This window comes from Pelobates fuscus, chromosome 11 (assembly GCF_036172605.1).
Source record: "Pelobates fuscus isolate aPelFus1 chromosome 11, aPelFus1.pri, whole genome shotgun sequence".
Classification (NCBI taxonomy): domain Eukaryota; kingdom Metazoa; phylum Chordata; class Amphibia; order Anura; family Pelobatidae; genus Pelobates; species Pelobates fuscus.
The window spans coordinates 81332772-81357726 of NC_086327.1; the positions used below are offsets into that span (position 1 = coordinate 81332772).

The window sequence follows — 24955 nt, forward strand, 5'->3', positions numbered from 1 at the left end:
AGAAATATGATACTAGAAAAGCGCCTGACCAGAGGACAAAACTCCAGAAGATGACTGGAAAGGTACCACCAGAAGAGCATGCTAGCTGCAGTTAATGACACACGGTTCACAATCTCAACCTACACAATCACAGAGACCAACAGGCTCATATATGACACAGCATTAGTGATTTTCCATCTCCTTGACAACAAGATCAGGCTCAATGAGAAGCAATGCCCACCAGAGAGACTACGACTGGAAGCAAAGATAAAGACAATATGGAAGGAAGTTAGTAAGCTGGCGGAGGCGCTGGAAACAGCTAAGCAAAGACTGAGCAGATACACAGTTAGTGTGTGTACAAGGTAATCTTACCATGACCCAGACAACTCTAAAAGACAATAACACAAGTGAACATCAAATGTGAAATATACCAATGATATTCTGCAAAAGCCCTAATCAAGAAGAGTGGGTACAGATACAGGTTCAAGAGTGGAGCTACCTTCAGCCACCTTCTCTACGTGGACGACATCAAGCTGTATGCCAAGAATGAGCGGGACATTGACCCACTGATAACTAGGATATCGAGCAAGGACATCGGACATTACGACTAGAGAAGTGCGGGCGGATGATAGCAAAAAAAGGGAAAATGATCTGGACAGAAGGAGTTCAAGTTCCAGAAGGCCAAATAGAAGTTGTATAGAACAGCTACAACTACCTGAAGAACAAGATCCAAGCCATCAACACATATACCCTACCGGTCATCAGGTACCCTGGCCACGAGATGAACTGTTTACCATGGAAACTACTCACTATGAATGGAGGATTCCACCCGAAATCCAGCACACAGAGACTATACACCAGCCAAAAGGAAGTTGGGGCCTGATGAGTGTCAAGGCCACAGTCCTGGATGAAACACAGAGCATCCCTAAGTACATCACAAAGATGGCTCCCAAAGATAAACTGTAAGGAAATGCCTGAGACAAAGAGGATGCAGAAAATGAGGAGGTCCCTTGAAAAGACAAACCTCTCCATGGGGTATACCACCCACTCACATGACAAATCCTACCAGTGGTTGGACTGAAAAACAGCACTGAGGCACTAATACAAGCGGCGCAGGCACTCATCACCAATAGAAGCTGGAATCTACCACACAGGCAAGACCTAAGGGGCAGACTGTGCAAAGAGGCCTCTGAGACAGTCCAGCACCTAGTAGCCAGATGCAAGATGCTAGCAGGAACAGCATACACAGAGTGACACAACCACGTTGCTGGGATTGTGTACTGAAACTCTGCACAGAATATGGATTGGACCTGCTTGGGTCCAATGGGAGATACCAGATGGGAGATACCACAAAGAGCAGCTGAGAATGACTGGGCTAAGATCCTGTAGTCCTGAAGGACTTCAAGATCCAGACAAGCAAGTGCTGGCCAACCGACCCGACATCGTGGTGGTAGACAAGGAATGGAAGACTGCAGTAGTGGTGAATGTGGCAATACTCAGTGACTATAACATCAGGAACAAGGAACATGAGAAGGTGGAGAAATACCAAGGAGTGAAGAAAGTGAAGACAGTAGTAGCACTCGGGGCTGTGACTTCCAAGTTGGGGGAGTGGCTTCAACAGATTCCAGGTGGGACATCTGAGATCGCTGTTCAGAAGAGTGCAGTTCTAGGAACAGCTAAGATACTGTGCAGAACCCTCAAACTCTGGCAGAGGACCCGAGAATGAGGAATAAACATACCACCGAGGACGGGTGAGAAAATCTAAATATATATGTGGTGAGCTCTAGGTGATTGTGGCTGCACAAAGATAATGATTACAGTAAAAACAATGTTGTTAAATTTTCTATGGCTGCACAAAGATAATGATTACATTTTTTGTAAAAAAAATTGTGGCTGCACAAAGATAATGATTACAGTAAAATGTTTTGTAAAATTATTAGTCCACTAATGTGGCTGCATTGTCAAAGATACAGTGCAGGATTTTGAATGAACAGCATCATTGAGTTTCTCCACCAATCTGTTGACAACTCACCAAAGAATTGCAAATTTTAATCCAAAATAGCTACTGGGATCATTGATGTATATGTCCTACACAGATAAACAGTGATTGTCACACACACTATTTAACCAACACACACTTCACTGAAACATATGCATTCACAGACATACACACTTACTCACAGTTACACTCATTTACATTCACCGTCAGACACACACATTCACTGACAGACACGCATACACACTTACTGACAAGACACACTCACACTGACAGAACTGCATACACACTCACTGATAGACATACACTCACTCAATGTCAGACACACACACACACACTGAGACACACATATAATAACTGACATATACACACTGACAGACGTTTATACACTCAGTGTCAGACACACACCCACTCAGTGTCAGACACACATTCACTGACAGACACACCGGCCATAGATGATAGACACACACATTCACTAACAGACCTACACATTCAATGACAGACACAGACAGACAGTCACTCAGCACCACACACACACACTGAAACACACATTGACAGAAATGCATATACACACTGACAGACACACATACACACTTACACATGCATACACACACTGACACACGCATACACACACTCTCATTGACAAACACACATACACACTCATTAGAGTGGTCATATTCTGGTTCCAGCATCACTGCGGGGCGCCACCAGGCTACAACTAGAGCAGCTGCCCACCTTGGGGTGGCCAGCCTGCCAGCTCCTGGGCCCCCCAGGACAGGAGGCTAACAAGGCATCCGCCAGGGTGTTTGGAGAGGCGGTGTTTTTTTGCCGCCCCCCTGAAAGTGCCGCCCAAAGCAAAGGCTTTGTCAGCCTTGCGCTAAATACAGCACTGACTGAGATAAGATATCAGCTTGTGTTAACACAATCATATTTTTCCTTAAAGGCACACTAAGCATCATAACCACTACAGCTCTATGTAACGGTTATGTTACTTGAAGTCTCTGGGCAGTTTCTTCTATTTTATTTAGTCCAGTCAGGATGAGTTTGATAGAATCTCAAACCCCTGTACTATGAGCAACTCTGCTTTTCAACAATCCAGTTGCATTTCTAAATGCTTAGACTTAAAACCCTATCTGAAGAAACATAGAAACATAGAATGTGACGGCAGATAAGAACCATTCGGCCCATCTAGTCTGCCCAGTATTCTAAATAAAAAGGAAGACTCTAGGAAACGTAAACACTACACTAAAGGTTGCTGCTTTACTTTTGGAGTTTCCTTGTCAATTTTCCCAAAATTTCAGGATGTGTAACTATACCGCTAGAGGAATTCAATGCTGAATTATCATATTTTAAAATCTTTCACAACCAGAGGATTCTAGTGCTGAAATCCCTTTGATGCTGAGAGGGTTATACAAATAGTCATGTAAGCCTGCTAAGGACTGCATTGTACAGAATAGCACACATAATAGATTTAGAATAAGGGATGCCACCAATATTGATATCAATAATGATATCACCCAGTACCTTCACAGATACATTACTGTCAGCATTGAGACTTAAAAAAAAATATTAGAATACAATCATGCAGACTGCTAAACTGTGGAGTCAAGTGTACAGAAGATCCTGCTGTCAAAAAATGCACATATGTAGGATACATGACCTTGCTTATATGTATGGAGCTATATAACTAATAAATATGTTAAAAAATAAATTTAAAATAAATTAAAAAAATTAAGGGAAGATTAAAAATGAACAAATGACTGATAAATATTCTTGTTTGTGTTATTATTTCTCTCCTCCCACCCCTGTTATCCACATTCTATCTCATTCTCCTTGGTACTACATATATATCCTTCTTCTCCCATCCTCACATGAGATACTAAAACTATCTTTGATGGTCTGAATCTACAGTGCTGCTATTTTGGAGAGAGGCCAAGTCTCCCTCCCTTCTCTGCAGAGAACTGCTGAACACTGCGGCAGAGAGGAGCTGCAGAGGATAGACGGACATTCTCAGGGAGGAAGGTAACGAGACTGCAGGAAATAAGAGCAAGTCTGCATGGGGATCACTGTATGAGACAAGCACTCTGATTATAGAGACTGCAAAGGGGCAGCATTTCTAATTGGGGCAGGTAGAGAGATAAAGCCATTTTATCTGTTTAGAAATGGGACAGATGATGCAGACACACTGCCCCCTATTCTTTGACAGGGCAAGCCCAGGTAAGACATAGCTGGGATGGGAGCATGTTCTCCTATAATATCTGAGATGATACAATCATACTTTGGTTATAGAACAGATAGAGATATCTAAACAATATAATAGAACTTTAAAAAAAAAAAATAGCCCAGAGATATGTTAACCAAGAAGATAGATGTATTGCATGCCAGGTGAATGGTGTCCTTGAACAGGACAGTGTTACTTGTGTGAAGGGATGTTAGTCTGAGATTAAGACATTTTTCCTTTATTTAAATCATTTCAGAGACATGGGTTTCCTGCTCATTGCAATAGTACTGAATTTTAAGTTTTCTTCTTTATACATATTACTTGTGCAGTGATTAAACACTATTAAACACTGTTATGGGTTGGTATTATGTAGGAATAATTGTGACTCAAGAGAGATGTTTCATATATTCAGATATTAAAATTAGTGTGATCCTTTCATCTAAAAAAATTACGTAACTTTTTTTTTCTTACCCTTGTTTTACTGACAAGACTTATGGCTTATTCACTAAAGGGTGAATTGTAGTAAGTTGTACTTTGAATTTACCTTATTGACTTACAAAATGTTTGTAATTCACTTAATTTAATTACTGAATGAATACAGTTGTTTAATCTATGATTTAGTCAATCATCATCATGAATTCATAACAGTGATTTTGAAAATAGTGTTTTCTAGTGTATCATCACGTGACCTTCGACGTAACAAAAGATTATATTCTGATTTTAAATCTCTTGTTTAGTTTTCCGAAAAAAACTATTCATGAAATACAAAACAATACACACGCTATTGGTGTAGTGATAACTGTTTTCATATTATGCTCTCAGCATAATTATGATATGTCAGGAATAACTCTCTTAGCAAAGTGATCATTGATACTTATCAAAATAAATAAATCAGCTTCTATTGTTTTGAGTGCATGCTCATTAATTTAAGGAGTCATATATTAACTTTTTCAACTATAATATCTAATATAATAACCAGGGAAATTAATAGGCTTGGTTCTTCGGTCCAAGGTTAAATGTTATGGCCCGCCCAAATATAATAACTGTGACTAAATCAACCTCAGCATGTTTTATAATTCACACAGTGACACCAAATTTGTGGATGAATTCAGAGTATTATATAAACATAGATTCATTAACGCCACTCCTGCTGTGTTAACCCTAAGCCTTGATGTGTTAACTAACCCTGCGCCCACAACAGTTCTACACTGTGCTGTATAATTTACTTAAAATATGGAACATTAATGTGGCACTGTGACAAACTATGTAACATATAATCCATACCTCCCAACTTCTGCCCTCAGGAAATCAGGTTGAGTGGGCGGTGTCCTTAGGTGGCATCACCAGTGCTTTGCTAGTGATGCCAACAACACAATGGGTGGAGCTATATGGAAAGGGGCGGTCTTGTCCAAAACGCGGGTGGATTCAACCCAAAGAGTAAAAAGGGGGTTGGGCGGATCATGCAGAGAACGCTGCTGTAGTGCTCCCTGCATGGTCCTAGTGCCCGCTGCACAGCATGAGCCCATCTAATGATGCTCTCGGACTGTTCTGCCCGATGTCAGTTCCCTGGTATCCACAGATGCATGACACCAGGGAACTAAAGCAGGACCATGGGACAGCACCCCAAAATCAGGCTGTTGGGAGGCATGCATTATTTCTCTATGGACTGGAATAACTTAAATGGGGCCACAATTAGCACAATTAGACTCAGTGTCCAACTTTTTACTCCAGCCCCTGTGAGCCCCCTTTCCACCTAGCAACACCCCTGATATTAACCAGCATCAGTATGCAAAAACTACTATAACTACAATGAGTTACCTTTTGTGACAAACCGCCTGCCACCTCGACTGGGTGCCTCCGTCGAATGATGCTCCTACTGCTCGCTAAGGACCATCAGCACCACACTCGAAACCATAACCACCGCAAACCCCACAAACCGACGCAGCTTGGTTGGGGTTTCGCCATCCTCCACCCACCCTGGACCTAAGACCGGGCTCCAGCTTCCAGTGGGTGAACCTCTCCTTAGTCCAGATAGCAGAACAGGAACAGCTCATACAAGAGCTAGAGATTATACTCTGGGGAGTACAGTGATTATAGCAATCCCCAGAGTGTAGTTCTCCAATCCCCCAAACATGAGCCAAGACTACATGAAGGGTAGAACAGGTCTTTTTAATGCAAGTCAGCACTCACAATTTATACAATTCCTCAGGCCCACCCCCTGGACCTGATGGAACACAAGCACACAAAGGACACAAACCAATCAGAACAATACAACAATGTCCGACACTCCCACATACAGCACACAATCCCTCCCCTCTGCCTGTGATACAAATAACTAAGACAATGGACTAACTCAATTAATTCTAAGCAGAAAAAAACATACATTTTTTTCAAACCCCAAAAAGTACCCCAAAATACAACATATCCCCATATCACTTGATAGCCCCAATCTGGGTGAACAACATATCCAAAAATCACCCAGATCGGTTCAGGGGTTCATGAATTTCCTGGAAGTCTTATTTTTGCCCCACCATGCACATGGTCCCATGCCCAAAACAGTTCCATACACTCGATGACAAAACACTGCTGGACAATTTAAGATGGCCGCCACCACATGTTTGAATCTGTTCCAGTTAAAAGTCCAAGGGGCAGAAACAGTGCCTTTAATGGGCAATATGTCACAGGGGCCATAGTCAACAGGGCAAGAGGCTGGCAAGCAGGCCTCTCCAAATCCCAGTGACGATGGTTCTTTCGACATACCTTTTTAAGTCTGAAAAAACCCTATACTATTATTAATAGCACAGCTTTGGTATAATAGTGCGCATAAACGTGGCAGAAGTGGTGAGAAGGCTCATTCTGAGGGAGCATGAAATCACTATGAAATGCTCGATGTGAATTTGTTGCATGTTATTCACTATTTTGCACTTGTGTAAAAAGTGTTGAGAAATTCTATAGAAACAATACTTTTTCACTTTTGTTTCTAAAGATTAGAAGCTCCTAGGCTGCTTGTCTGTAATTTACTCTTCAGATCTCAACCAGTTCCTGTTTTGTAGCCAGACTATTTCTCTATGAGAATCATTATTTCCATGGTATTAGAATCAGTATAGTATAGATCTGGAGCAAGGAAAAACATGAACACATTTATACAATTATTGCATCCTCTTTCTCTTGTCATAATACAGCAGCAGCATATTTTACCACTGTATTTTAAAAAGGGTTAGGGGAAGGAGCACTGTTAATTAAACTTGGCATAGTAAGCACCGTCGCAAAGTAAGCAAAATATAACATTGTCCAGTTTAGATGGAGGGAAGAAAGCAGGTGTTGTGGGAAATGTTCCTGTGCTCTCCATGCAGAACCCTACAGTGTGCCGGTAGCCAGGATATAATGTTATCCAGGCATCTGCATCACTAGAGGGTGCACATGGAACACACTTGTCACCAGGGAGCAGATCCACTCCAGCCTTCCCAGAGAAAGGTAGGGAGGCCGGGTGGACATCTTAACAAGTAAATGTTCGTGTATATGAATGTGATTTTGTGTGTATATTTCCGTCATGTGTGTGTCTGTGATTGTATGTGTGTCTGTGATTATGTGTGTGTATGTCTGTGATTGTGTGTGTGTTTGTGGGTATGTCAATGATTGTGTGTGTGATTGTGTTGTTGTCTGTGATTGTGTGTGTTTGTGTGGCTATAGGTGGATGTCTGTGTAGCGGGGGGCATTGGGCTGTCCTCAAAATTCTGTATCTTCATAAGTTTTCTGTTAACTTTTGCCTTATGTATTTATGTGTATGCAGCATTCGCTGATTGTTCGGTAAAATCACTCCGTTCATTATATTGAGTTAAACTACCGAACAACCAGACCACCCAGGAATAAGTGTGCCTCCAATTACCGTTCGCAACAATGTTGCAAACGGGTAATTGGTGATTCGTGTAATGTGTGTTTTGTCCTTTGGGTGGCCGCCATTCGGGAAACTAACACGTGGCGGCGGCCATTTTAAACTCCCGAACAGCGGTGTTTTGCCGTGGAGTGTCTGGAACCCAAATCGGACACTCAGCTAGGCAAACACCACTAAGACCTCCACACTGCCCATACATTTGTGTAGAAACTACTACGAACGGCTACCCGTTCGGTAGACAGAAACACACAAACAAGGGGATTCATTCGAATCCTCTCCAGTCTCCATAGCCCAAGTCATTTGTGCAGTTTATTCCCTTTTTCTGTTACCGACCGCAGGGCCAAAATGCATGGAACCAATTTCGGCTGTTACCTCCAGTGCGGTCGGTCTTTTTACTACTTCCACAAATCTCCCGAACCCCTGGTCTGATCTGGGTGATTTTTGGATATTTCCCTCACCCAGATCAGGGCTACCTGAGGATATAATATTTAACCCCTTAAGGACACATGACATGTGTGACATGTCATGATTCCCTTTTATTCCAGAAGTTTGGTCCTTAAGGGGTTAAAGGGGTACCCCTATGTTTAGGGGTACATCCAGAAACCCAGGGAATTTGTGTCCTGCATAATAGGATTATGAGTCAGGCTAAGGGGAGGGAATGTGTGGGCGGCAACTCATGTATGATTGGCTACTGTAATAATTATTGTAAATCCCTCCCTTGCATGGGAGAATGCTTTAAAAAAAGGTTGAGTGATTAAAAGTTCAGTTCTGCTTCTGATGCTGTGTGTCGTCCAGTCATTGGGATCCGTATTGGGATATTCGTGGATTACCTCGCTTGCTATGGTATTTTATAACTTGTTCCTGAGCCTTACTGGGATCTTTAGTGGAGTTAACCTGTGAAAGACCAGCTCTCTGCTACAGTCTGTCTGTTATTATGTGTATGTTTATTTGATTATGTATGCAGGTATGTGATTGTGTGTGTGTGGCTTTGATTATTTGTGTTCTTATGTGTATGTCTGCAGTGTGCCCCTTTTTTCATTTTGCAAAAAGTTAAGATTTTAGAAACTGACACTTTTATGAATTGAAATGGTTACAACCTCTTAGCTTTCAAGCATACATCAGATCAAGTTACTCCCTGGTTTGGTTAGCTCAGTAGAGCTAGACTTCAAAATACTTCTCAATGAGCTGCATTGGAAAGTCTGTGATTGGACAACCACAGAACATCTGGGCGGAGTTAAGTGAGGGTTTTTTTTTTGTTTGTTTTTTTTTGTGCTTGGTAGTACATGGTTACAAAATACAGTTCGGAGCATAGTTGTAAAATGGGAGCAAGCAGGTACATGTTTTAGCGTTAGCGTTCATGTTTCAAGTTTGTAAGCACATTTTCTCTTAACAAATAGGTATAGTGACATGCCCAGGGTGAGTAGTGTTGTGGTTGGTCTGGTAGGGTGTATTTATTTTCCCTTGGGGATACTCCAGGTGTGTGGGTGGTATGACTGTAATCCAGGTTAGTGCAGGTATGTGGGTTTGAAGTGAGGGTTTTTAAATGCTGCAAACAAGAGAACTGCAAATTTTGCTAGTTGTTTTTTAGATTTAACCCAATAAACCCGTGAAAAAGACATACCCTCGTCACTTCCGGTGACGCGGCCGCACCGGAAGTGACGTTGGGCGCACGCGCGGATGGCGAAGTGCTCCCTGCCCAGTAGTGCGCACGCGCGCAGTGTACCTCCGACGGGAGTACTATGACGTGCGTGCGCACTGCGGCATTAATTTCCCCTGCTCGCTGTTAAAATTCCCTACCTGGAGGTTGTGCGCCTGCGCGATGCGGCACACCTCCTCCTCCATTGGATGGACGTCACTTCCGGTGCGGCCGCGTCACCGGAAGTGACGAGGGTATGTCTTTTTCACAGGGTATGCTTTTTTGATAGAACAGGTCCGGCACCAATATGACGTCATTTCCGGGTTAGTGCTGATTGTGTCTCTCTACTGTAGGAAGTGCTTTAGCGTCCATATTGTTAGTGGGCAACTTTGCCCATAATTGGGATAATGTAGAATAAAAGGTGTTATGTGGGCTTATAAACACTTGGATTAGGTACTGATAATTTGCAAAATAAATTATTTACATTTTTTTTTTAACTAGACCAATCTTACACAAGATAAGAAAATATAGATACACAGTATAATATTGACAATATATATTTTTTTAAACTTGGCAAGATGGAAATGTGTATATAATAACCAGAATTATTTATTAAAAATATATAAAAGAAATTTAAATAATATATATAAAATTTCCTTGGTTCTATAAAAAATAAAATATATTTATATTAAAAAAATTTAAAAAAATGTATCAAAATGGCCAATCGAATTTTACTTAAGCGGTAGTACTGCTCAGAATGTACCACATATATTCACTGTATTTATATATAGGCTTACTCACATCCACACATGGGTTTACCTTAGGACCTTTCTACCATCAGCCTAGCCAGAATACAGAGAAAGACATCTTTACTTTAAAGCTGGGGCATTCCAGTGACCAGTGGCTTTTACACACTGCCCGTTACTCTAATGCCTACACCTGAGCATATAACTTTACTTAGATACCTTTTCTTACACGGCAATTAGACTTCAATGCCAAGCTTGTCTATTAAGCTCTAATATCCAGCCAAGCTTTGTATTGCTGCCACCTTAACTGCCAGCAAGTCGTGCCCAATATTTTACCGTGACATGTCCTTCTTGACATTCGACTGACAGTTTGTGCTTTACCCATCGCCCCCTGTTACTCGCCTTCTTATTATTTTCACATAAAGAGGCTAGACTATTCTTAACGTGACTTGTAGCCAAATAAGCTCTCTGTATTCACGTGGATATATGTCCGTACCCAGGTGATTACATATTTTGTCTTATATTGCCTTGTCATAATTATATTATATTCTTACATATTATAAACCAAAAAAAGAAGTGCAGTTATCTAGACATTTACGGATATGACCCTGCCATTGTTTGGATGTGTATACTACTAAGAAATGTTCAAGTTCCGCTGTATGTTACGCTATGCACTACAAAAATCCCTGCGACCGGGTACCCGCCTTCATGTTTTGTTGGCGTTCAAGAGGCCCATCGGGTGGCCCATGCTGTTAGGGCTACCCGATGGGTATGGTTTTCCAGGAGACCCGGTCATACTGTTTAAGTGCCCAGCGTGACAGGGCCCCCTGTGATGACATCAGACAGAGCTGGGAGGAAGTGACTGCCCGTTACTCCTCCCAGCTATCAGAGAGCCGCGCAGGAGGAAGGTAAGAAATAGGAAACATTTTGTATATGTGTGTGTGTGTGTATGTGTGTGTCTCTGTATGTGTCTGTGTTTCAGTATATATGTGTCTGTATGTGCGTATGTATGTATGTGTCTGTATGTATGTGTCTGTATGTGTGTATGTGTGTGTGTATGTCTGTCGGGGGTGTGTGTTTGTGTGTGTCTCTGTATGTATGCGTCTGTCTGTGTGTATGTGTCTGTGTGTGTGTATGTATGTATGTGTCTTTGTTTATGTCTGTCGGGGGTGTGTGTGTGTATGTGTGTCCTCAAGGTCTCCCGGACCCCAGGGCAGGACTGAGACCGGTCTGCCAGCCTCCTCCTCCTCCACTGCCTTCCAAAGCTTGCGGACCTTATTTTATGCCCACTCCTTCACACGTTGGAGGTGGGTGTGCCAGGCCACCCTATCCTTGGGTAACATGAGTGTAGTGAGTTTCATTCTCGGCCTGTTCCCGTTCCATACGTATTGACCTATAGTGTAGATAGGAGAGAGTTGTAAAAGGATCTTGGGATCACGATGGGAATGGCTTGGAACAGCTGGAGGAGGTGTGGGAGGAAGTTCATTTTTATAACCTGGACCCTTCCCAGCCATATGTGTGGGTAGGCCCAAGCCCTCATCTCCCATTGGAATGTCTCCAGCATGGGAGTAAAGTTTTCCTTAAATAGTCCCCCACTCCGCTTGGTCAGCCATGTGCCCAGGTACCGAATTCTATGGTCGGTCCATTGGAATGGAAAATTTAGGCGTAGGGGATCTGTGCGGTTACTTGGCATTGAAACATTCAGGATATAGGATTTAGAGAAGTTGATCTTTAAGTTGGAAATGTCTCCAAATCCCTAAAAGCTTTTAGGACATTGGGTAGTGTAATTTCTGGTGTAGACACAAAGAAGAGGATGTCATCTGCAAATGCAGGCACCTAGTGGTGGATGTCCCCAGTCATGATCCCAGTAATGTTCCTGTCCCGTCTAACATGCGTCAGGAATGGTTCAAGGGCAAGGATGAAGAGCAGGGGGAACAGAGGGCAGCAGCGTCGGGATATGCATCTGGAGCCGCGTCGCCAGGATCTTAGCCAGGATTTTAATATCGCAGTTGATGAGTGAGATGAGTCTATAGTTTCCACAATGCTCTCCGTCCTTGCACTCTTTGGGTATGATAGTATTATGTGCCGTCAGTGCTTATTTTGGTATTCATTGGCCTTCTCTTACCGCGTTGAAAGAGGCCAACAATGGTGGGTATAGACTGTCAGGGAAACTTTTGTAGTATTGCAGTGGTAGTCCATCTTTGCTGGGGCTTTTGCACGGTTTAGTGTTTTTTATCACCAGTGCTAGTTCCTCCAGGGAAATCGGTTCATCTAGTAGGTTCAATATGTCTTTGTCGATGGATGGCAGTGGATGTGCTATCAAGTACGACTGAATAGAGTCCCGTAGTCTTGCTTTCACCTCGTCAGTGCGGGTTTGTGGCAGCAAGTGTAGGTCAGAGTAGTAGGTGCGTACCTTCTCCAGGGTTTTAGTCGGGAGGCAGTGTAGGGTGCCCTGTCTGTCTCTAAATTTATCAATGTATGTCAACTGTCTCCTCTTGACTAGTATTATGGCTAGAAGTTTGCCGCTCTTATTCCTGTGGAGGGAGAAGAAAGGCCCTGTGTTCAACCACGTCTATGTGGAATTTGGAGTGCAGCAGAGAGGTTAAGTCCCGTCTCAGTTGTAGGTGTTTTGCCTGGTGGGTTGGTTGTTGGGTCATTTGTTCATGTCTTCTGTGTGTGTATGTCTTCAAGGAGAGCAGTCAGCTGAGCTTCATTTTGTTTCTTAAGTTCTGCACCTTGTTGTATGAAATGCCCCCTCACCACACTTTTATGGGCCTCCCACCTGATCGTCGGGGATGTCTATTTTGGGGTATTAGTCTCAAGGTATCCCCTGAGAACATGCCGTATGCATGCTGTCAGGTCCAGTCGGGATAGCAAGTAGTCGTTGAGCCACCACTTAGGGGTTTCAGACTAATTATTACTGGGGCTTGGTCTGACCACGTCGCCACTCCGTGTTCAGCGTCCACCACTAAGGGGCGGGTGTATTGTGTTGTGTAGAAATAGTCTAGGCGAGTGTAGGAATTGTGTGTGTGGGAGAAGAAGGCGTAGTCCTTCTTGTTGGGGTGATGGGCTCTCCAACAGTCTCAGGAGGGATTTAATAGTTGTGGCAAACTCACCCCTTTCATGAGTTTTTGGAGGGGCCTGCTTGCCCGCCTCCTGCCCTGCGACTATGGCCCCTGGATGTATTGCCCTTTTAAAACGGTATTTGGGCATAACTGATTTTTATTGTGTTGCTGCTGGCCCTTTAACTCCCGGGGAAAGTATCTGTACTTTTAAACTGGCACTTCGGATGCAGCCAAAGTGCCAAAGTAGTCGAAGTGGCCGCCATTCGAAAACTGAACACGTGGCGGCAGTCATTTTATTTAGTCGAACGCAGTCAGCTGTGTTTTGCCGTCGGATCGGATACTCGATGGCACAAACACCGCTGAAGTTTTACCTTCTCTGTCGTTCGTTTGTTTGAACTGACTTTAACATGGGAAATAGACCGGCCGCACAGCTCAAATCTCTGGAACTGTTTTGGGCATGAAAATGTGCGTGCGGTCGGTCAAAATATGACTTCCGGCTAACTCCGGAACGGCTGAACGGATTCTAATGATTTTTGGATATGTTTGTTCCCTATGTATGCTGATTCTGACAATGTAATTTTTATATGAATGCATTGTATAATTGTGGAGTTATAGAAATTGGGTAAAATGTGTGTTTTAACTGTACGGTTAATTATGTTACCTCTCAGGCTAAGGGGAGGGGATGTGTAGGATGTAACCAGTTGGTGATTGGATAATTCCTAATTGTCTGTTGGTGTCTCCCTTGCATGGGAGAATTGAGGTTGGAATATGAGAAGTGCCCGTGGAGCAGTCCTATTTGGGGTCTAACACTATGTTGAAGTCGCCCCCAGCACGAGGATCCCTTTTATGAAGGTTTGTAGCTTACATAGAGTACGTAATAGAGTACGTAAAAGGTATTGTTTTCGGTTAGGGGCGTATATGTTTGCAAATTCATATGTCTGTCCCGCGATTGTGCCCTTTAGAAACAGGTACCAGCTTTCACGGTCTAGCATGCAATCCCCCTTGTGGAATTGTATTCGCTTGCCTATCAATATAGCAGTGCCCCTAGATTTACCCCCATGGTTGGGAATTGGTGGTTGGTCAATTTGGGTTTGTCCCCTTCCCCAAAATGTGTTTCCTGAATCATGACAATCGAGGCCCTAGCAGTGCCTCTGAGCATTTCTCCAGCTTGGCAAGGATGGTAAGATGGGCTGGTGTCAGTGCCATCGTGTCTGGTCAACGGAGGTGGTAATGAATGCACTCAGGCGGCCCTGACTGTCTGTGTGTGTGGGAGGGGGATTAGGAGCGGTGTGACGGGTGGTGGGGGGACAGCTGGGTAAAAAGAGTAAGGGAAAGTGTAAGTATAGAGAGTAGTGTAGGAAAGAGAAAGCGTTTAGTGGTTCTCGTGAGGATACACCACTTAGATGTGACGACTAGGAACAGGAGTTGGGGAGCGGATGCGCACAGTGCCACCAGTGGCCCATATGACTCTCTCACTTTCCTATAGACCAGTGTTTCCCAATTAGTGTTCCGCAGAACCCTGGGGTTCCACGAGAACACAAATGAGGTTCCACAAAACTTTTAAAAAATAAAATGGCAGCGGACGGCGAAGGAGCACTCTCTCCGGAATATGACGTTACAACGGCTCCGGCATTACTAAGAGGTGCGTGAGGGAGCTGAGCAGGAAGTTCACTGCTCCCTCGCCACCCGCACTGTACCGCACGCCAGCCACTCAGCAGCCCCACTGGACCCCATGGATCGCATTACCAGCTCCGCAGCCCCAATGGACCACAGGGTCATAGGGAATCCATGCCAGCACTCCCAAATGTAGGGTGGAGTAAAAAAAATGTAAAATTATAAATTGTATGTGTGTCTGTTAGGGAGTGTATATGTGTTTGTATGTGTGTTTTTCAGTAAGTGTATGTGTGTTTGTCAAAGAGTGTGTGTGTATCTGTGCGTCAAGGTTTGTGTATGTGTCACTGTGTGTATCTGAGTGTGTGTGTATTGGTGTGTGTGTGTGTATGTGCCAGTGCCAGTGTATATCAGTGAGTTTCTATGTGCCTATGTGTGTGTGTTTATGTCAGTGTGTGTGTGTATCTGAATGTGTCAGTGTGTGTATTTGGCACTGTGTGTATGTGTCAATGTGTGTTTTTGAGTGTATGTATGTGCCCGTGTGTGTATTTGTTGGTGCAAGTGTGTGTATATGTCACTGTGCGTATCTGAGTGTGTGTATGTGTATCTGAGTATGTGTATCTGTGTATCTGTGTGTCAAGGTGTGTTGTCTGTGTGTCAGTGTGTATCTGTGTGCCACTATGTGCCAGTGTGTGTATCTCTGTGTCAGATACATACACACACAGATACACACTGACACATAGATACACACACAGGCACGTACAAACACAGATACACACACCTTGACACACACCGGCACATACAAACAAATATACACACACCTTGACAAACAGATACACACACACACAGATACACACTGCATGTCAAGATGTGTGTATCGGTGTGCCACTATGTGTCAGGATCGGGACAGGGATCCAACACGCAGAGTACAGACAGTAGAAAGGTACGTATACCGGACCTTAGAATGGCCGGACTAACGTACGGAGATAGAGAGAATGGTCAAAGGCAAGCCGAGGTCGAGGGAACGAGAAGACAGGTAAGCGAGGAACAAGCCGAGTCAAAGGGTAACAGAGATAAGCAGAGTAATACAAACAAGCCGGGTCGGAACCAAAAGGATAACTGGAATACAAGAGCACTGGGAGACTAGACAGGCTAGAACCACAACAGGGCAATGAGCAAATGGAAGAAGCACTGTTAAATACCCTGGCTCAGGAGAGTAGACGCGCCTCCGACGAGTCCTGATTAGTCTCCAGACAATTGAGTGACAGGTCGGTCCGGGTTGGCGTCATGACGTCGAGTGCTGGGCGTCGTGTTACAAAAGGAAGTGGATCCCTCGCGGCCGGCGTGTAAATGACCGGAAGGACCGCGAGGAACGGAGGAAACAACCCTTCTGGACGGATAAACTTCTAAGTCTCTGCCTCTCTCAGAGGTAGAGACTTCAGGTACCCTGACAGTACCCCTCCTCTCAGATACGCCCACCGGGCGGAAGGAACCGGGACGAGATGGGAAGCGGGAGTGAAACGCCCTGCGGAGGCGAGGAGCATGAACATCCTCTTGAGGTACCCAACTCCTCTCCTCAGGACCATATCCTTTCCAGTCGACCAGATATTGTAATCTCCCCCGGGAGATTCGAGAATCGATGATAGAGTTGACCTCATACTCCTCCTGACCCTCCACCTGAACAGAGCGAGGAGAGGATACCGCGGAGGAAAATCTGTTGCAGACTAGCGGTTTCAGCAATGAAACATGAAAGGAGTTAGGGATGCGTAAGGCAGATGGGAGAGCTAGACGATACGCAACTGGGTTAATTCGAGTCAGAACCCTGTAAGGTCCAATATAACGAGGAGCGAACTTCATGGAAGGCACTTTTAAACGAATGTTTCTAGTACTCAACCATACTCTATCGCCTGGAACAAAAACCGGAGCCGACCTTCTACGTTTATCAGCGTGTTTCTTAACCAGCATAGAATTGTGCAGAAGAATTTGTCGAGTCTGATCCCACAACTTCCTCAGATTGGCAACATGAACATCAACCGACGGTACCCCTTGGGAAGGAGAAACCGAGGGAAGAATGGATGGATGAAAGCCATAATTCATGAAGAAGGGGCTTGAATGAGTAGAATCACAAACGAGATTGTTGTGCGCGAACTCCGCCCAAGGAATCAAACCGACCCAATCGTCCTGGTGTTCGGAAACAAAACAACGTAAATATTGTTCAATCTTTTGGTTGGTGCGTTCAGCAGCTCCGTTAGACTGAGGATGATAGGCGGAAGAGAAATTCAATTTGATACCCAGTTGAGAGCAGAAGGATCTCCAAAAACGAGAAACAAATTGGGAACCTCTGTCAGATACAATTTGGGAGGGTATCCCATGTAAACGAAAAATCTCCCTTGCGAATATCTCTGCCAACTCGGGAGAAGACGGAAGTTTAGGCAGAGGAACGAAGTGAGCCATCTTGTTGAATCTGTCAACCACGGTGAGGATAACAGTCTGTTTTTTAGATATAGGTAAATCGACAATAAAGTCCATAGCCAAACAGGACCACGGCTTTTCTGGAACCTCTAAGGGATGCAGAAATCCACATGGAAGCGTATGAGGTTGCTTGGTCTTAGTACAAACCTCAAACGCACCGATGAAATCTTTGATATCCCTACGTAAAGCAGGCCACCAGAAGTCTTTAGAGATCAAAGCCCACGTCTTGCGAATGCCAGGATGTCCAGCCACCTTGCTGTTGTGGAAACATTGTAACAGTTCCAGTTGAAGAGCAGGAGGAATGAAATGTCGACCCCCGGGAGTCTGTTTAGGGGCTAGATGTTGCAGCTTTAAGATCTCGGCAAGTAACGGAGAGTGAATCCTGAGATTCGTGTTAGCGATAATATTGCATTTCGGAACTATAGAGGAAAGAACAGGTTCGGATATAGTAGAAGGTTCATATTGGCGAGACAAAGCATCGGCTTTAGAGTTCTTAGAACCAGGTCTATAAGTAAGCACATAATTGAAGTGGGTCAGGAATAATGACCAACGAGCTTGTCTGGCGGACAGTCGCTTAGCCTCCCCAATATAGGACAAGTTCTTGTGATCCGTTAAAATGGTAACAGGATGTAAGGTCCCCTCCAATAAATGTCTCCACTCCTTTAAAGCCATAATGACCGCTAATAATTCCCTGTCACCGATGTCATATCTGCTCTCAGGGCCAGACAGTTTCTTGGAAAAAAAACCACAAGGGTGTAGTGGTTTGTCCACCCCTAACCTTTGTGACAGAATAGCACCTACGCCTGTCTCAGAGGCATCGACCTCGAGTAGGAACGGCAGAGTTGTATCAGGGTGGACTAAAATTGGAGCAGAGGCAAAACGTTCCTTGAGAGTCTTGAAAGCAACGAGAGCTTCAGTAGACCAAGTCTTAGTGTCAGCCCCCTGTCTGGTCATATTGGTAATAGGCGCAATAATAGAAGAGTATCCATTAATGAAGCGCCTATAATAATTGGAGAAACCAATAAACCTCTGAATAGCCTTGAGTCCCTTATGCAATGGCCAATCTAAAATAGACTGGAGTTTGTCGGGATCCATCTTAAAGCCTTCCCCAGAAATCACGTAACCAAGAAAGTCTATCTGAGACTGGTCAAAACTACATTTCTCCAATTTGCAGTATAACCCATGTTGAAGAAGTTTGTGTAATACCTTTCTGACTTGTCTGTGGTGGGTCTCAATCTCTCTAGAGTGTATAAGTATGTCGTCCAGGTACACAATAACACAATCATGTTGAAATTCCCTGAATACTTCATTAATCAAATCCTGAAATACTGCCGGTGCGTTACAAAGACCAAAAGGCATGACCGTGTATTCATAATGCCCATAACGGGTATTGAACGCTGTCATCTACTCGTGTCCTTGCTGGATTCTCACCAAGTTATATGCCCCTCTGAGATCCAACTTGGTGAAAATTTTAGAGCCCTTTAGGCGATCAAACAGCTCGGTAATCAAGGGGATCGGATAGGCATTTCTGATGGTTATTTTATTCAAACCTCGGTAATCAATGCAAGGTCTAAGGGAACCATCCTTCTTTTTAACAAAAAAAAAAACCAGCCCCGGCAGGAGAAGAAGATCTCCTAATGAATCCTTTGTCTAGATTCTCCCGAATATATTCCTCTAGAACTGAATTCTCTTTGGTGGATAGAGGATATACATTGCCCCTCGGAGGCATGGTACCAGGTAGTAGATTAATTTTACAATCAAAAGTCCTGTGTGGAGGTAGAGTATCAGCATTCCTTTTGTCGAATACTGCTTTTAAATCCAGGTACAGAGGCGGTATCTGTAAATCTGTAGACTGGGTAGAACTAATTTTAGTTAATTACACCCAATGGAGAAACCCTCCGTAAACACCTCTCCTGGCAACCCTGGCCCCATGAGAGTATCTCCCCTAACTCCCAATCAATAATAGGGTTATGTCTCTTCAACCATGGGTAACCCAGGACTATGGGAACAGAAGGGGACGAAATAAGCATAAGCGATAAGTTTTCCTCGTGTAAGATACCAACAGTTAAGTTAACGGGTATGGTTTCACGAAAGATAACAGGCTCAAGTAAAGGCCTCAACGGCCAAGGGTGTATCCCTTAACTGGGATGGGATAGTGTGTTTAGTAGCAAAGGCCTGGTCGATAAAATTCTCAGCAGCTCCGGAATCTATCAAAGCCATGGTCTTTAGTACTCCCTTCTCCCAAGTTAAAGAAACTGGTAGCAGAAGCCTGTGATCTTTATAGTTATGAGTAGAGGACAAAATAGAAACACCCAAGGCCTGTCCTCTAGAGAAACTTAGGTGCGGGCGTTTCCCGAGCGATTAGGGCAATTCAGGCGTAAGTGACCTCTGACTCCACAATACATACACAATCCCTCCCTTCTCCTGTACTGTCTCTCCTCTTCTGAGAGGCGAGTATTGCCTATCTGCATAGGTTCAGGAAACAGTGAGGTAGTGGAATCAGGACTTTGAAATGCGGGAGCTAATTTAAAGGAAGGTCTAAAGTTCCTCTCTCGAGTGTTCTGTCTCTCTCTTAAACGCTCATCAATACGAGAAATGAACGAAATTAAATCCTCCAAATTTTCAGGAAGCTCTCTAGTAGCAACCTCGTCAAGGATTACATCTGATAGCCCATTCAAAAATACATCTATATAAGCCTGCTCATTCCACTTAACTTCTGCCGCCAAAGACCTGAACTCTAGTGCATAATCCACAAGTGTTCGGTTCTCTTGTCTCAGGCGCAAAAGTAATCTAGCTGCATTGACCTTTCTACCAGGAGGGTCAAAAGTTCTTCTAAAGGCAGCTACAAAGGCATTATAATTATATACTAACGGGTTATCATTCTCCCATAATGGGTTGGCCCATCTCAGAGCTCTCTCAACGAGTAAGGTGATAATAAATCCAACCTTCGCCCTATCTGTAGGATAGGAGCGAGGTTGTAATTCAAAGTGGATACTGATCTGGTTTAAAAAACCACGACACTTCTCAGGTGAACCACCATAACGTACTGGTGGGGTAATACGGGAAGAGGCACCTACAGTGGCTACCTCTAGGCCTGAACTCACAGAGGAAATAGAAGTAGTACGCGTCTCCTCTGGTGGAGGAGAGTACAGACAGTAGAAAGGTACATATACCGGACCTTAGAATGGCCGGACTAACGTACGGAGATAGAGAGAATGGTCAAACGCAAGCCGAGGTCGAGGGAACGAGAAGACAGGTAAGCGAGGAACAAGCCGAGTCAAAGGGTAACAGAGATAAGCAGAGTAATACAAACAAGCCGGGTCGGAACCAAAAGGATAACTGGAATACAAGAGCGCTGGGAGACTAGACAGGCTAGAACCACGACAGGGCAATGAGCAAATGGAAGAAGCACTGTTAAATACCCTGGCTCAGGAGAGTAGACGCGCCTCCGACGAGTCCTGATTAGTCTCCAGACAATTGAGTGACAGGTCGGTCCGGGTTGGCATCATGACGTCGAGTGCTGGGCGTCGTGTTACAAAAGGAAGTGGATCCCTCGCGGCCGGCGTGTAAATGACCGGAAGGACCGCGAGGAACGGAGGAAACAACCCTTCTGGACGGATAAACTTCTAAGTCTCTGCCTCTCTCAGAGGTAGAGACTTCAGGTACCCTGACACTATGTGCCAGTGTGTGTGTATCTATGTGTCAGATTCATACACACTGACACACAGATATACAAACACAGATACACACACCTTGATACACAGACACACATTGGCACATACAAACACAGATACACACATACATACACACACAAATATACACTGTCGGTGTTTGTCTGTGTGTCAATGTGTGTGTGTCTGTGTTTGTATATGCCAGTGTGTGTGTATCTGCGTGTCACACCAACTGGTCGGGCCCCTGACTCTCCACCCCCCTCCCCCCCTTGTTTCCTTGGCTCCCAAAGTACCGATTCCAACCTTTGACCCTTCCTAAGTGTCGTGTCTCGGGCTCCGTCCATATCTGCTGCCCCCGGCCTGCTCTCTGAGCATTGATTACAGGTCGGGTGAGCCATGGCAGCGAAGCCCAGCCTGGGCAACCGATCTCCCCCCCCAGGAGTATATGTGCAGGATAGGGGGTCTAAAACCATCAGTGTGTGGGTTAGCAGGTAAGGCAGTACTGTGGATTCCCCCAAGGTTTTCTCTCTGCGCTTTACGGTCTAGGAGGTGCAGCGGGCCAAAATCCCCTCCCCCTTACCCCTCCATTGCTTAATCCTTAGTTAGTGGGAGATGGGTGCTTTGATAAAAGTGGAGGCATACTTGTGCATCTTGTCCCATACCCAACCCTCGAGAAGTTCCCCTCGCCCACCTCCTTGCATGTCATAGTCTTTCAGCATCAGTGTGGGCCATGGGTTGTGGCTCTATCCCGTGTGCGGGAGGCCACTTTGGCAGTTCACTTGCAGTTGGGTAGGGCCTTTGCAGTCCGCTGTTTTTTTGGGCGGCATTGTCCTCCTTGACCCCACAGTGTCATGTCTCTGGTATTTCGGAGAAGGTATGTAGCAGTGCACATCTGTAGGGCGCCAGAATCATCAGAGCACCTGTCTCTGGGAGTGTCTCTTGTGGTCTCTTTATATGGGTGTTCCCGAGGGCTGAATGGCCTGTATTCGGGATCTCCTTGTCCTAGGGGGTAGAGGGGCCGGGTGAAGTGTCCCTTGGTGGAAGGTGTAGAAGGCCAGTGGGTCAGGCCAGTTCATGAGTATCGGAGGCAATTGTAATTCCTGTATGAGGTTTTCCATGTCTCCCTCTCACTTCACTGTAAATGGGCCATTAGGGGTAGAGGCCTGCAACCCCGTAGGGAAGTTCCATCGGTATCTCACTTTATTGGCTTTTGAGACCCTAGTGAGCGGGCGCATAGCTCGCCGATATGCCAAGGTTGGGGGGGACAGATCAGGATACAATTGTAGTACCACTCCATTAAGTAGGACTTGCTTTGTGCCCCTTGCTTTGCACAAAATATCCTCCTTGAGCTGAAAGTGGGCTAGACAGCATACTACTTCCCTCAGGGAGCATCTGGTGGTCCTTTAGGCCTCAGTGTTCTGTTAGCCTGAACAAATTCAATAGGCGTTGTTGCCGGCCTGCCCAATAACTTGTTGAATAGTTCCGTGAGGGTGTCCCTAATCGGCCTGGTTAAGGTTGCGCACTCTGTATTGATACTGGAGCCAGAATGTGATGTCACCCTAGGCCCGGCACCAGTACAGAGCCGCTAGGTGCTGGTCAGTCATTGACAAGAGATCCTATCAGCTCCCCACTAGACCCCAGAGATGAGGTTGACTCCAGTTCTTTCTTACAAGGTAAGTAAATAAGGCTAGGTGGACCTCATTGCCTAATTCTCAATTCTAATCCCAACTCTAATCCTAGCCTAATCCTTAACCTAATCCCAACTCTAATCCTAGTCCCTAATCTATCTCTAATCTTAACCCTAATTCTATCAGTACTGTTAGGATAAGGATTAGCATGGAATTCGATGTCAGCAGAAAGAATATCTTGCTGATTTCAACAAAAGGTAATCTCTTACTGATTTCAGGGAAACTCTTGCTGACATCGCTTGTCAATATCAGCATAGGGTATCCCTTAGAGTGCAGAGCTTGGGTTTGCCTTTACATTTGCAGCAGGAGCAGTATTATTTCCCTCTCTGTTGCTAAATTACATTATGACAAATTGTTGTAATCTGATTTAAATTCCCCCTGTAGCTATGTTCCTACACTGTGATCAGCGTTGAGCATAGAACCCTTGATCACCCTCTACAGCTGGTGATTACACTGCATGGGGCTTACAAAAAGAACACATTAGGTTCTCCTCAGACCCCTCATGTCTCCCTCTGCAGGATAAAATCTCTGCTGACTTCAGAAATGATGTCACCTGGACATGGCTAAATTAGCTGTGACGGCCACTTCAATGGGAAAAGGGGTTCCGCTGCCAGAGATGTTCTTTTCCCCCTAGTGGGAGGGATGCTTTAAAGGAACAGCTCTTACAAGCATACACTCGAAGCAGAAGGGAGGCAGGGGTTAATGAGTGGCACACTCCTCATACAGGTGGTTTGGTTGTTCGGTAGTTCATTCGGTAGGGGAATGGAATAAAATAAAAACGAAGGTGAATGAAATGTCCCGAACACATAGGCGAATGAAATAAAGGGATTGTAATTCCAGGGACAGGGTGAACCATCACAGTGCTCCCCCTTTGTGGAACATCCGGCAGACCCAGTTTGACTCTTTTCAGGTCAACTTGGGGATGCCCGGACTTAGGTTAGGTGCTGAGTTCCGTCTGTCAGTACAACCCATCAGCATTGCCATTCTGCTCCCAGGCTGATAGTGGATTGTGAAGTTCTAGGGCTGTAGTGCCAAGCTCCACCATTAATTGGCCATAGTCTCTTGCGACCCGGTTCAGCCACACCAATGGGCTGTGATCGGTGACCAATGTAAATTCCTGTCCGTACAAATACGTATTTTACAATGCCCACACCAAGGCTAAACCTTCATTTTACACTGCCGCGTAGCTCACCTCCCGGGGTAACAACTTCCTACTGAGATACGCGACAGGATGCCCTCCTCCATTTGGCTTAGGACTGCCCCCAGTCCAAACATGGAAGCATCTGTGTGAACAATAAAGCGTTTGTTAGGGACTGGGGCAGCCAAAACAGGAGCATTACTGTTGCTTGTTTTACCATGCTTGTTTTAGTGACTGAAAGTGGCTTCACATGCAGGAGTTTTTCTTTGTCAGGTCAGTCAGGGGTTTGGCAATGGTGCTATAGTCGGGTACGAAATGTCTATAATACCCAACGGTTCCTAGAAAGGCCAGTACTTGGGTCTTAGTACAACGTGTGGGCCAATTAGCGACTGCTTTAATCTTAGCAGGTTCTGGTCGCTGCTTTTCACACCCACCCTGTGTCCCAAATACTGGACCTCCGCCATGCCAAGATGGCACTTGTCTGGCTTCAGAGTCAGGCCAGCGGCCCGAATCTGATCCAGTACTGTCCCTACGTGAAATAAGTGTTCTTCCCAGGACTCACTGTAGATTGCAATGTCATCCAGGTATGCACAGGCAAAATCCTGGAAGCCATCAAGGAGTCTATCCACCATGTGCTGGATGGTGGCTGGGACATTCTTCATCTCAAATAGCATGACCCTAAACTGCTACAAGCCAAACTGGGTGATGAAGGCTGACTTGGGGATAGCTAATAGGTCAGATAACGTCCCCTGGCTATGCGATCTAGCAGTTCATCTATCGGGGGCATCGGGTACACGTCTATAACAGTCCGGTCGTTTAGTCGCCAGTAGTCCACACAGA

At 44.8% G+C, this 24955-nt stretch overlaps 1 protein-coding gene across 1 annotated transcript in view; it reads left to right on the forward strand.

Moving 5' to 3' along the window:
• The first annotated feature begins 3931 nt into the window (after positions 1–3931).
• Positions 3932–24955, forward strand: part of THY1 (Thy-1 cell surface antigen) — a 95559-nt gene continuing 74535 nt past the window's right edge. The window contains exon 1 of the mRNA XM_063435843.1: positions 3932–3997. The gene's annotated coding sequence lies outside the window, so the exon portion shown is untranslated. The remainder of the gene's footprint in view (positions 3998–24955) is intronic.